The sequence below is a fragment of the Nelumbo lutea genome, chromosome 8, assembly GCF_056320005.1.
Source record: "Nelumbo lutea isolate HS-2025 chromosome 8, American lotus-T2T, whole genome shotgun sequence".
Classification (NCBI taxonomy): domain Eukaryota; kingdom Viridiplantae; phylum Streptophyta; class Magnoliopsida; order Proteales; family Nelumbonaceae; genus Nelumbo; species Nelumbo lutea.
The window spans coordinates 17,416,268-17,427,905 of NC_142691.1; the positions used below are offsets into that span (position 1 = coordinate 17,416,268).

An 11,638-nucleotide genomic window follows, 5' to 3' on the forward strand; every position below is an offset into this window, starting at 1 on the left:
CATAGCGATGGGGATGGGGAAATTTTCATCCCCATTAGTGGGGACGGGGAGTGAACTCCCCACCCTACAGGGACCCCGATCCCCACTAATATATATGTATATATGTATGCATATGTTATATATGTATATATGTACACATACATCTATATATTAATATTTTTAAAGTATATTATTTTATTTTTATTTTTTAAAATAAAACGAAATAATTAACATTATAAAAAATCACGGGGAATGAGAATCCCCATGGAGACAGAAATGGGGATAACCTTGTCGCTATTAGCTGGGATGGAGACGGGGACAGGGATGGAGATTTTCGTAAAAACAGGAATAGAGAGAGGCACCCCACCCTATTGCCATTCCTGCACACAGGTCAACGGAACATTAACCAAATCAACGGTTTTTATTTCAAGAACCGTTTTAAGGTAAAACAGAACCGATTGCTTTAACGATTCCTAAGTCAACCTATTTGACCATTTGACTTGTTCCGATTTTCAAAACCATGCTAGACTGCATATCCCGAGCTGAACATCATCTAGTTTTGGCCCTATTGGTCAGAATCTTGGTTAGCCAACAACTTGTCAAGAGCAAGTTTTGAAATTTTAATGAACAGTTAAGGGTATAATTGTTCTTTTATTTATTTTCCTTAATTAAATGCTTTAAAAGTTTATTTAAGTAATCTTGGAAATCATATGATATGTTCAAGTAATTAACAATTATACAATTAAAAGTGAAAGATACAGAAATATTTTTATATATTAATTTTATTTGAACAAAAGTATACTGGAGAACAAAAATTCTGAGCTTAGGATGATGAAATAGTTAAACAAAGTTATTCTATGTTATCTGCTCCTCACACCGAACTCATCACAGCATGTCGATCAGAACATCTCCATCATTGAAAGTTACTATTAATGGGATATGCTCCCATTAACGGCCGGATGTGATTGTGAGGTACGTGAATGTTTTATGAGAAACAAATCCCAATTCAAATGATTCAACGGCTGGGGTTTGGGATGAACCCGGAACACCTGTCCCGTTTCAACACCCTATCCATGATATCTGATATCGCACACTATACGTGGCGGGTCCCAATTTTATGATGTTTCCAGTTTTATAACAATATGTATAATGTCAGGTCAAGTTGGTAGCGTGTTGGATTGGAACTTGTTTTGTTAGCATGTATTGCCTTTGTGGATCCCACTTGCCCTCTCATTTTTGCGTGCCATTCCTCTGCCAAGATGATGGTCATCGGCTATTTACGAAGTAAAATCAAATTTGCCGTCTCCTTTCATTTTCCATGTCACCCACTGTGCCCAAGATGATGGCCATTCCTGTGTCACACCCTCCTTTCATTTTCCATGTAAATTAACTTTGACTAGGGTGCCAATTAGATTGGATTTGATCCAATTAGATATAATATAAAGTGAATTTATCACAAATGAACAAGGTACAATCCAATCCACTGGTATATATATATATATCAGGGTCTAGAAATTTGAATGGAGGTCTGAAAAGTATATAGAAACTGAAATTCTTCCAAAGATTAAAGTTTTTCTTCTTCTTTTTAGTGACAATTTTTTTACGAAGAATAAGCTTATTGTGAGAGGTCTCAATATTAAACCATAATTGTGGATTTTGTGGTGAGGTTGAGAATTTTGATCATCTCTGTTCATTAAATGCAACTTATCTAAGAAAATATGGATGATTCCCAATGCCTATTGAGAATGATACCTTGTTCAATTTATGGTGGACTAGAATTGCTAGAGATCAAGGTCCAAATAAAGATTAGTTGTTTAGAGAAAAACTTGCAAATTTTCTTTAATTTATTTGAAAAAATGGAAATGAGAAATGTTTTAGTAATAAGGCCTCACACCCTCAAATTATTATTGACAAAGCTTTGAACTAGTGGAATGAGAATAAGATCATGATTAATTGTTTCAGAAGGAAGGTGCAGCCCTGTGGAACCTGTATAATTTCATCAAAGAGTGCCTCAATGCAGTGACACAGATCAATGCAATAATCTCATCCTTTGGCCCAAGTCTAGCCTATAGCATGAAAACTTAGGCCCAAACCATGCAAAACTTGAGTTGGGTCATCTCAATTTCAGGTAGGGCCCACTAAGTTATAGCCCTACTTAAGTGAGCCCGGGTTGGCTGGAGAGAAAATCATGCATCATGCACAGCGGGATGGGCTACTTATCTCCGGTGAACATGCTAGTGTTCAGAAGGGGCCCAGATGGAACCTACAATGAACACTGACATGCTCACTTAGAAAAAAATTTTTACTCTGTCCCAGAAGTATGTAGTTCCTCTTTTTCATGGTGGATGAGTCAGCCATGCCTCCTGTTTTGTTGAAAATTTTTGAATGTTGAATGAGGCGACTTGAACATCCACCTTTAAAAAGCAGAAGTATCTATTTCCACGATGGAGCAAAATAAAACTCATTCAGTTGTAATAGGTAGCCCATCCCGGTGTGTAACTCTTTGGGACTGCTTAAAAGAGCAGCGTGAAGGATAATGATACAGGAATATGTACAATACTAATTAATGTACCCACCACCCAGATCCTGATCACTTTCCTTCAGCATCGTTACTGTTGTTTCCTTCAGCAAATTTATCTATACTAACACAATCCTATTCTATGGAAATTTTGGTGGAAATGGGAAAATGGGAATCACCTTCAAAGATGGAATTTACGTTCTGTTCAGGTATACTAGGTTGTGTAGGGCACACTAGCTTTAGTCATATCCGTCAGAATCTTGTTTAACCAATAACTTGTTATAATATTATAATAGTACATGAACAGCAGGTTTTGAAAATTGAATGAACAATTAAGGGTATTATTGTTCTTTTATTAGCCATATCCGTCTAAATGTTTTAAAAGTATACTTAACTAATCTTACAAACCACAAGATATATCCAAATAATTAATAATTATAAAATTAAGAGTGGAAGTTATAGAAAACCATATTTATTTATTTATTTATTTGAACAAAAAGTATATTGGCCAAAGAACAATAATTCTGAACTTCTGATAAGGATGAAATGGTTAAACATTACTCTTTTTATGTTTGACAACTTAAAGCTAAACGTTGATAATTCTAGAGTTATCCTCGCACCAACCTCATAGCATGTCTCAGCCGCACATGAGGAACATCTCCAATTGCATCATATCAGCCTTCAAATATAGGACTCAGAAATTCAACAGGATAGGACCGGGTGATAGTCCTTAGAATTATTACGTCCAAGTTTTGAGGCAATATGAGCTGCTTGAGACTCTCCCGCCCAAGATGTTCATATTGAAGCCGAGAGTCCGATGAATGAAATTTGCCTTGGGACTATAAAAAATGTTGTTTATACCACATGTTATATAATTAACAAGTTAAGAAGGTTTGTGTTGGGTTGACCAATGCTTTTGAATAGTCATTGAACAGGATGATTGGACCGTTCGGCTCGGGATCTGTTCAGGCAATCATTTTTAATATGGTTTTTGGCCAAAAATAGTTGATTTACTCAATAATTCACTGATCCAGGTGGTTGAGTCATCCAAGGTTTTAAAAACCTGACTGGTCATGTAACCGTTTTGACCATAAGTTTTCGGTCAAGTGGAATGTCTGTTTGGTTTGAACAGATGGTCCATTCTGATTTAAAAAAAAAAATTAAATAAAAAATGACTAAAACCGTTGTTTAGGTCAACGACTCTAAATTTTGTCCGCTTGGATCAATGAATTAGTGATCAAATCAATGGTTTTAAGGTAAAATGGATCTGGTTGTCTCACCAATTCCCAGGTCAATCCGACCATCCAGTCCAATCTGATTTCAAAAACCATGTATTTGACCCTTTAATAGTTTTTGACTGTTTTTTATTTTACTTTTTTTTTTTTTTTTAAATTAGAATGGGCCATCCATTAAATCGGACTGGATGGTACTGAAAGGGCTTTAACCAATCAAAGCACCCCATGAACTTTCCGAGATAATAATGTCTGTTGGTACAGTGAAAATATATATAAATGTGAATTAATAGTGCAGTACAACCATTACAACATTAGTTTTTCAAGCATCAATGGAGCTGTGCAGCCACAATTATTTACCTTTATTATTTAACAGAAAAGTGAGTTTCCACTCAACTAACTACATGCGCCAGAAAAACCAATATCTTAATGAAAAAGAATCCTATCTTTGCTAAAACATTAATTAGTATCCCCATGAAATTCTATATATACCGTGAAAGTGTGAATTGCAGAAGACAACTTGTTCATCTTGTGTCCTTTTTCTCTTGTTGTCTCTCACATTCATCTTTCAGTTTCAATACACAGAAGAGATGAAGGTTATTGCTGTTAATCTAGTGTTCGTACTGCTTCTACTGGGTGTAGCGTCTGAAGTTGTTCACTGTGGCTCACTTCGCCTTCCATTGGCTGTGGATCCTAATGGACACCAAAACTCTGGAACCCGTAAGGCAACAAACATCACTTAGTTTATGTTTAATTCCACTAGTTTTATCATTTTCTTTCTTATAAATTTTGGTCTACAGTGGATATAATGTTTATGCATTGATCTATGCAGCTTTGGACGGGTGCTATAAGACATGTTGCATTTCGAAGCTTGGGGAGCCTGTACACTGTTTTTGCTGTGATTAAGAAGATCTATCGTCTAGCTAGCTAGTTTATATTAGCAATAATCATCAACAAGAGCTTGTTATTTATGAAATTACGTATATACAATTGCAATTAATCCATCGATCCAATTAATAATAAGAATGATGACAAACTTTTTACTTGTCTACCTTCTTCATAACTTGATTTTTTCATAACAGAAAGGAATTTTGAGGTACGTAAATGGTAATCATGGAGAGGAGTTCCCAGCAAATAGAGAATCCATTGTTGGAGCATTTGTGAATCTACAGAACTCAATAAACATCTGCTACCTGCAACCTTGCTCATTTCACTTCCTTGAAGACCCCATTTAAATATGGACACGCCTGTGATGGAAATAAAATGGCAGATCATATTCATATGGTGCTTCCAACATTAACAAGGGGCTGGCGTGTCCATGATTAATTGTTGATAATCTACAACATTCCAAACAGTTGTAACAAATTTAAGAATTCTAGAAGTCTTTCAACTGGCAACACATAGCCATATGTCTAATTTAACTTCTCCTTGTATCTATAAATATCGAACATTCCTAAATAAAGGATACTCTTTAGTGTTCAGTACAGAAGGGGCCTAGGTAGAACCCATACCTATCTCGAGTGAACACATTAGTGTTCAATACAGAAGGGGCCTAGGTGGAACCTAAAATGAACACTGACATGTTCACTTGAAAAAAATTTTTACTCTATCCTGAAAGTATGTAGTGTTGGAACCTAAAATGAACACCGACAAATGATTCAAATTGTATTAACTAATAAATAGTTAAATGCAGTTAATATTTAATCTAATCCCTATTCAATAAATATTAAATAGTGTTATTACCAAAAGTTAATGATGGAGCGCGATCCGGTCACTCCTAATTGGCACTCGCGTGGCTTCCCAAGAGGTACCTGAAATGAGGAAGAAGAAGAATCCTCGAGGGATTTGCCCGACGTGAATGCTCCGACGATTAAGTCAGAATTTTGTGCAAGAAGCAAAGAGAAGATAAAGGCTAAGAGTGAGATAGCACAACCGATTTCAAGATGATCCCCCGTTCCTTGATACTATCTCCTTATAATAGAAATCCGTTGTATCAGGCCCACAGGCCTCTGACAGTGGCGGTAGCCTGCCGCAGCTGTTACTAACAAGGCTGAGGTGGCACGTGTCGGGCCATCGCCGTAGTGTACGTGCCTGTCAAGTGTAAGGCACCCTCTGAAGGTGGCAGACACGACGCTGTCTGACGAGGGATATGGCCATTGTTCCCAGATTTGTCGGGTACGGTGGTCAGCAAAAGGTCTTCCTGCGATGTGATGGACTACCCTTCCGCGAGCTACCCTGTGCCGGGTTATCCCGTAAGTGGCTTGCTGCCTGTGGCAAGCTATGCCGAGTTGGCTGACTCAAGGTGTCTATAACTCGGGGTGTCCAAAGATGGATCAATGCGTTCCTGTCTGGGAGTAGCCATTGGGAGGAGTTCATGCCTTAGGAGAGGTCAGGGTACCCCGAACTCGGGGCGCCTCGAAGTGCCTTAACCCCGGGGATGAGGTGCAGGTAAGGTGGCTCCCGGCAAGTAGTTCATCCGCCTAGTTGCCGAGCTGAACTTGGTGGAACCTCCCCTCCGAGTTGTAGTTGCATCCATTGCACTGTCATGCTGAGTCACTGTTTAAGCAAGGTCACGCCTACGTGTACCCGTGCTGCAAGGTCGGGCCAAATCACCCCCCATCAGTTAATAAATGTAATTAGTAAACTACCAAAAATTAAATAAATGTCGTTATTAATCAACTCATCACGACTTTTTAAAGCATTTTTTGTAAATACTGTTATAATCATGTTAATTAACAACATTTTATAGAAATTGAAAACTCTTTAGCTAATTTCTGTAAATTTGAGAATTATATTTAACACTTATCAAAAAGTATAAAATTTTAGTTATTGCTATTATTATAGTTAATAACCACATGCATATGAGGGAATAAAATATTATAATGTTAGAAAATAAAATTATTAATTATTTATATTAGAAAATAAAATATAAACTAGTGTCATTTTGTTAGTAAACTACCTAATAAAAATAAATATTTCATAACAATTTAAAATAATTTTCAATAGATCTCCATAATTATACAAATGTAATAAAATTTTCAAAAAATTTTGATAAAGCTACATTTTGGAAATTAAAATATAAAAAATTATTGAAAGTTCATTTAAAATGTATTAAATAATTATTGAAAATTATTAGAATATTATGGAAATTTTAGGAAGATTTATTACATTTGGTAGATTTTGGAAAACTATAAAAAATTATGTAATTTTAAGTAATTAATAAATATATTTGAATATTCAATTCAAACTCAACTGATTAATTATTTTAAGTAATTAATAAATATATAAAATAAATATTTTATTTATATAAAAAATATAAATATATAAAATGTTTATATAATTTAAATATTATATATAAATTATATACAAGACAAAAATAGTTTAACAAAAATTTGAAATTGATGAAATACTAAATTAGGGTCTGTTTGATTTGTAGCTAGAATCAGAATCAAAATGCTTTGGAATCAAGATAGGAATGATCTATTCCCATAGTTTGTTTGGTTCAGACAAGAAACAAAATGGAAATTGAAATAAGTTGGAATGAGATTCCACTCTCAAGAGAGGGGGAGGGAATGGCCATTCCCTCAAATGGGAGAATGTCATTCCACTTGGAATGGAAATGGGATTCCGATTTCACCCAACCAAACAATTGGAATTGTAATTAGCCATTCCCATACAAATTCCAAACCCCTATTCTTATGAACCAAACAAGATCTTAGTATTATTGACAGCTCGTCCCAATTCCTACAACACCCCTGGTGGCAACAAGATTTGATTGTTTATGTATATATCCAATAAACTCTAAAATTATTATTGATATTTTTGAGTTTCCCTGACTACCGTTTTACATAATTATCTAATTCTTTTTCCACCATATCAAATAATCAACGTGTTTTCAAAGAATCTCTTCATACCATGGTTTTCAAAACTGGACCAGACTTGATGGTTGGATCAGAAAAACCGGGATCGGTTCCGCTTTACCCTAGAATCGTTATTTCACCAAAAATCGTTGATTTGATCAACAAATCGCTGATTTGGGCAGTTGAACAGTTTGAATCGTCCAATGGTTTTGGATGTTTTTATTTGTTTTAATTTTTAAATTTTTTATTCTTTTTCAGAATGGGTTGTCCGTTCGGTTCGAATAGTCTGACCATTCGACCAAGGAACCGAACCCCTGACCGGTTCGTTTTCCGGTTCGGTTTTAAAACCTTGCTTCATACATATCCTAAAATCATTTTCTTAATAATCGCAATACCGATATATTTTACCTTTGACAAGTTAAAAAAATAAAAATAAAAATAAATAAAGCTAGACAAGTTTATATAAAATATAACCAGACTATTCCTGATTTAACTGGATTTATGCCCCAACATTAAACTAATTCAAATGAGCGCATGCATATCAATTATCAAATAAATAAGAACAACAACAGCAAGGATGTTTATAGGACATCCTATATAGGTAGATAGTCCCCTGGAAAGCCGAACTATATACAATTAACATTTAAAATTAAAATTAAATATTAGTATATATTCCAACAATATTTGTGAAGGGAGTATACACAAGGAACAACATGATATATTTATTTTTTATTTTTTATTTTTTCTTTTTTGAATGGAAATTTAAAGTTTCAATATCAGTACTACTCTTACAATATGAGGCCATAAACCTTCTTGAATTAAAAACTTAGAGCGATAAATTAGTTTGGATGAAGTAGAGACAAAATCATACACACCCAACTGAACTACCTATCACAGTTGAACGCACCAGTGGTCACTGTGGGCCTCATATAGGACCCAACTGTATTGAAGCCTTGGCGGCAATATATGAAGGTATCAGGTTCGTTGTGCATCTTGGATTCACAACCCTGAGTAATATCTCATTCATATATGAGAGTCATCCCATTGAAACACTATATATACCGAGTATTGGAGCCCAACGACAGGCCAGCAATTGAACCCTTCAGGTCAAACGAGTCAACCTATAACATCATAAATTATAAATATAATTCTTAAAATACAAAATGCAAAAAAGTGCAGCGAAACATATAGACAATTGCAAAAGAAAATTAAGCAAGTTTATGATATAATATATTTTATATTATATTTATCATAACAAATAAAAATAAATGTAAAAAATAATGATTATTTTTATTAATGAAGTATTTAAATACAGAAAAATAAAGGATTAAGATGAATATTAGATTTAAAAGATTGGTCATTAGGTTTTTAAGGCCCTATTTGATGATTAAGTGATTGTTAAAAGAAGTATGTGTTGTACAAGTACTTCTTAGAAGTACTTACTTTAACAACCACTTAAAGCTGTTTGATAATCCATTTGCCAAATCACTAATTATGTTTTTAAGCACTTATTGGGGTGAGTATGTTTGGTAAACTACTTTCCTATAAGTGCTTATATTGACACAAATGACAATTTTAGGCCTCACTTCACTTATACATATATATAATGTTTTTCACATGTTATAATATACATTTCAACCAATAGCCCACATGGACCCACACATGAATCGCCATGTGAACCCAATTAATAATAATAATAATAATAATAATAATAACCCTCACGTGGAGGTATTTTGGGTATTATAAGAAAATACTAGGGACTGACTCATTCCAATTTATTGGAGAAGTACTTCTTCAAGAAGTGCTGTAAAAAGGCCAACTTCAAGTTACTTTTTTAAAAAGTACTTTTAACAAAAAGTACTTCTTCCCCACTTTTTTAGCAAACACATAAAGCCACTTAATGTATGGTCTCAAACTCATAAAAAAAGCACTTGTTATAAGTGAAACCAAACAAGGGCTAAGGCTAAGCTTGGGAGTGCTTAATAATAAGTGCTTATTTGAATAAATACTTATTTTGGGTTAGGACCACACCAATAAGCACTTATTTGCATTTGGGGAATAAGCCCAAAATAAATGCACATTCTAAGCTTATTTTTAAGTGCTTATTTTCTTTCTGGCCTATCTTGGCCCGCCACCTATACTACCCTTGTTTAAAATAAGTGCTAATTTATAACCAACCAAACCGGAACAAATCAAACTGGTGGTGGTCAGTTTCAGTTTTGAAGTATATATAAACTAATTGATTGGTTCGGATTTTGGTTCATCAATTTGTAGAGTAAAACTGACCTGAACCAAAGACATATCAATGTAGAATGTTACTTTTTCTACCTCATTAAAATGAGAAATACTCTCTCTCTCTCTCTCTCTCTCTCTCTAATCTAATCGATCATGTCCCACTTTCCCACCTTCCAATGCCCAATGAAAATTCAAAAGTATAAATACTCTTTTCTAACCTAAAACAAAAAGTAAACCTAATCCTATCCAATGCATCTAGGCGTAGCTCCACTCCTAAACGTACTACAAATGTGAACTATTCAAACCTTTTTTTTTTTTTTGTAATTCTATTAAACATCAATCAAACTTCTCAAATACCCTTTCTTCCATTTCTTCGGAAGGATGGTTCAGCCCAGAGTTAGAATTTGTAAGCTCAAATTACATTTAGGGTAGGTGCCAATTGGGAATTGATGCCAATTCATGGGTGGGTATGGGTGCATAGAATGTAGATTTTTGACTTTTTAATGCTTATTGCTTTGCAGTGGAAATAAAAAATCTGCATTAGGCCTGTCCATACTTCTCCGTATTTCTTATTAGTACTTCTATTGCTTTACAATTTGATTTTCGGAATAAAGTATCAATTGATGAAGCAAAGATTTTTTATTACTTGTGAAAGTTATTTTCAAACAGGTTTTAACTCTACCATCAACATAGAATCTAAATAGGAGCTTTTTCTTTTAGGACAATCTCACATCAGTCATTCAATGGATCGGGCTTCCAGGGTTGTCAGGATGAGGTTGTCCGCTAAGGTCTTCGGGAGGTTTCCTCTTCCTAGCAGAGTCTGTTTCCTTGTCCATATAGGACACTCTTTCTTAGTCGTGCTCTTCTATCATATGTGATGTTGACATGGCCCACTTGAGAGAAAAAGAATGATCGCGGAGGTTGCCACGTAACATCCTTGGCCAACTCAACCATGACCCCAACACTTTGAATTTCCTTTCATAACAATCGAATGGTCCTTGAAATTGAGTGCATGATTATGGGCTTCCCAAACAGCCCAAACTTTTGGCATGATTGATTATGGTGAAACCTAAAGCATAGGCTTTTAAATCAAGGACTTCACCCCAATGGTTTCTAGCAATACAAGCAATGATGAAAAAGCCATTACGGTCAGATGATGCATCGAAATTGGATCGTTCTTGAAACCCAAAAACCCCAAAAAAACCTAATGGTTTAAACGTAGGGCTATAAACGGATAGGATAAAATTCAATAAAGGGTATATCCAATAAAAAATTTGACAGATCCAAATTTAATAAGAATCCATTGGATTTTCAAAAACATGGTTCAAATTGGATATCCGATTCAATTAAAATTGTAATAAAAAATCTACCATACAATATAAATAATTTATAATAATAAATTATATTATTTATAATATAGGCTGTGATGAATCAGACCGGCGTATATCAGAATTCAATCCATTATCTAAATGTATCGACTTTTCAACTCATATCCGATCCAATTTACTAGTAGCGAGGGGAATCCAATTCAACTCATATCGGATCTCGAGGCCATGCAACGTGGGTTTCCATCGCAATCAATGCACCTGCAGGTTGCATGGCAGGTCATATTCTGATTTTCCATGCCTCGACTCTCGAGGCCAATCCGGAGTGGATTCTTCGTACTGTGCTGTGCAAATTCTATTTCTGGTTTTTGTTTCTTCTATTACCTTAATAGCTCATTATCATAAACTGACTTAGAGTTGATCACGCCAGCATGTCATGTACTGTGCATTCCTGCATGGTACTCATGTTGGTCATGCATGAGAATGGAT

At 34.9% G+C, this 11,638-nt stretch overlaps 1 long non-coding RNA gene across 1 annotated transcript; it reads left to right on the forward strand.

Moving 5' to 3' along the window:
* Positions 1-4,242: 4,242 nt before the first annotated feature.
* Positions 4,243-4,774, forward strand: LOC148843069 (uncharacterized). The gene is made up of 2 exons (XR_016102880.1): positions 4,243-4,449; positions 4,562-4,774. It is a non-coding gene; the product is annotated as an uncharacterized LOC148843069 (long non-coding RNA).
* The last annotated feature ends 6,864 nt before the right edge of the window (positions 4,775-11,638 follow it).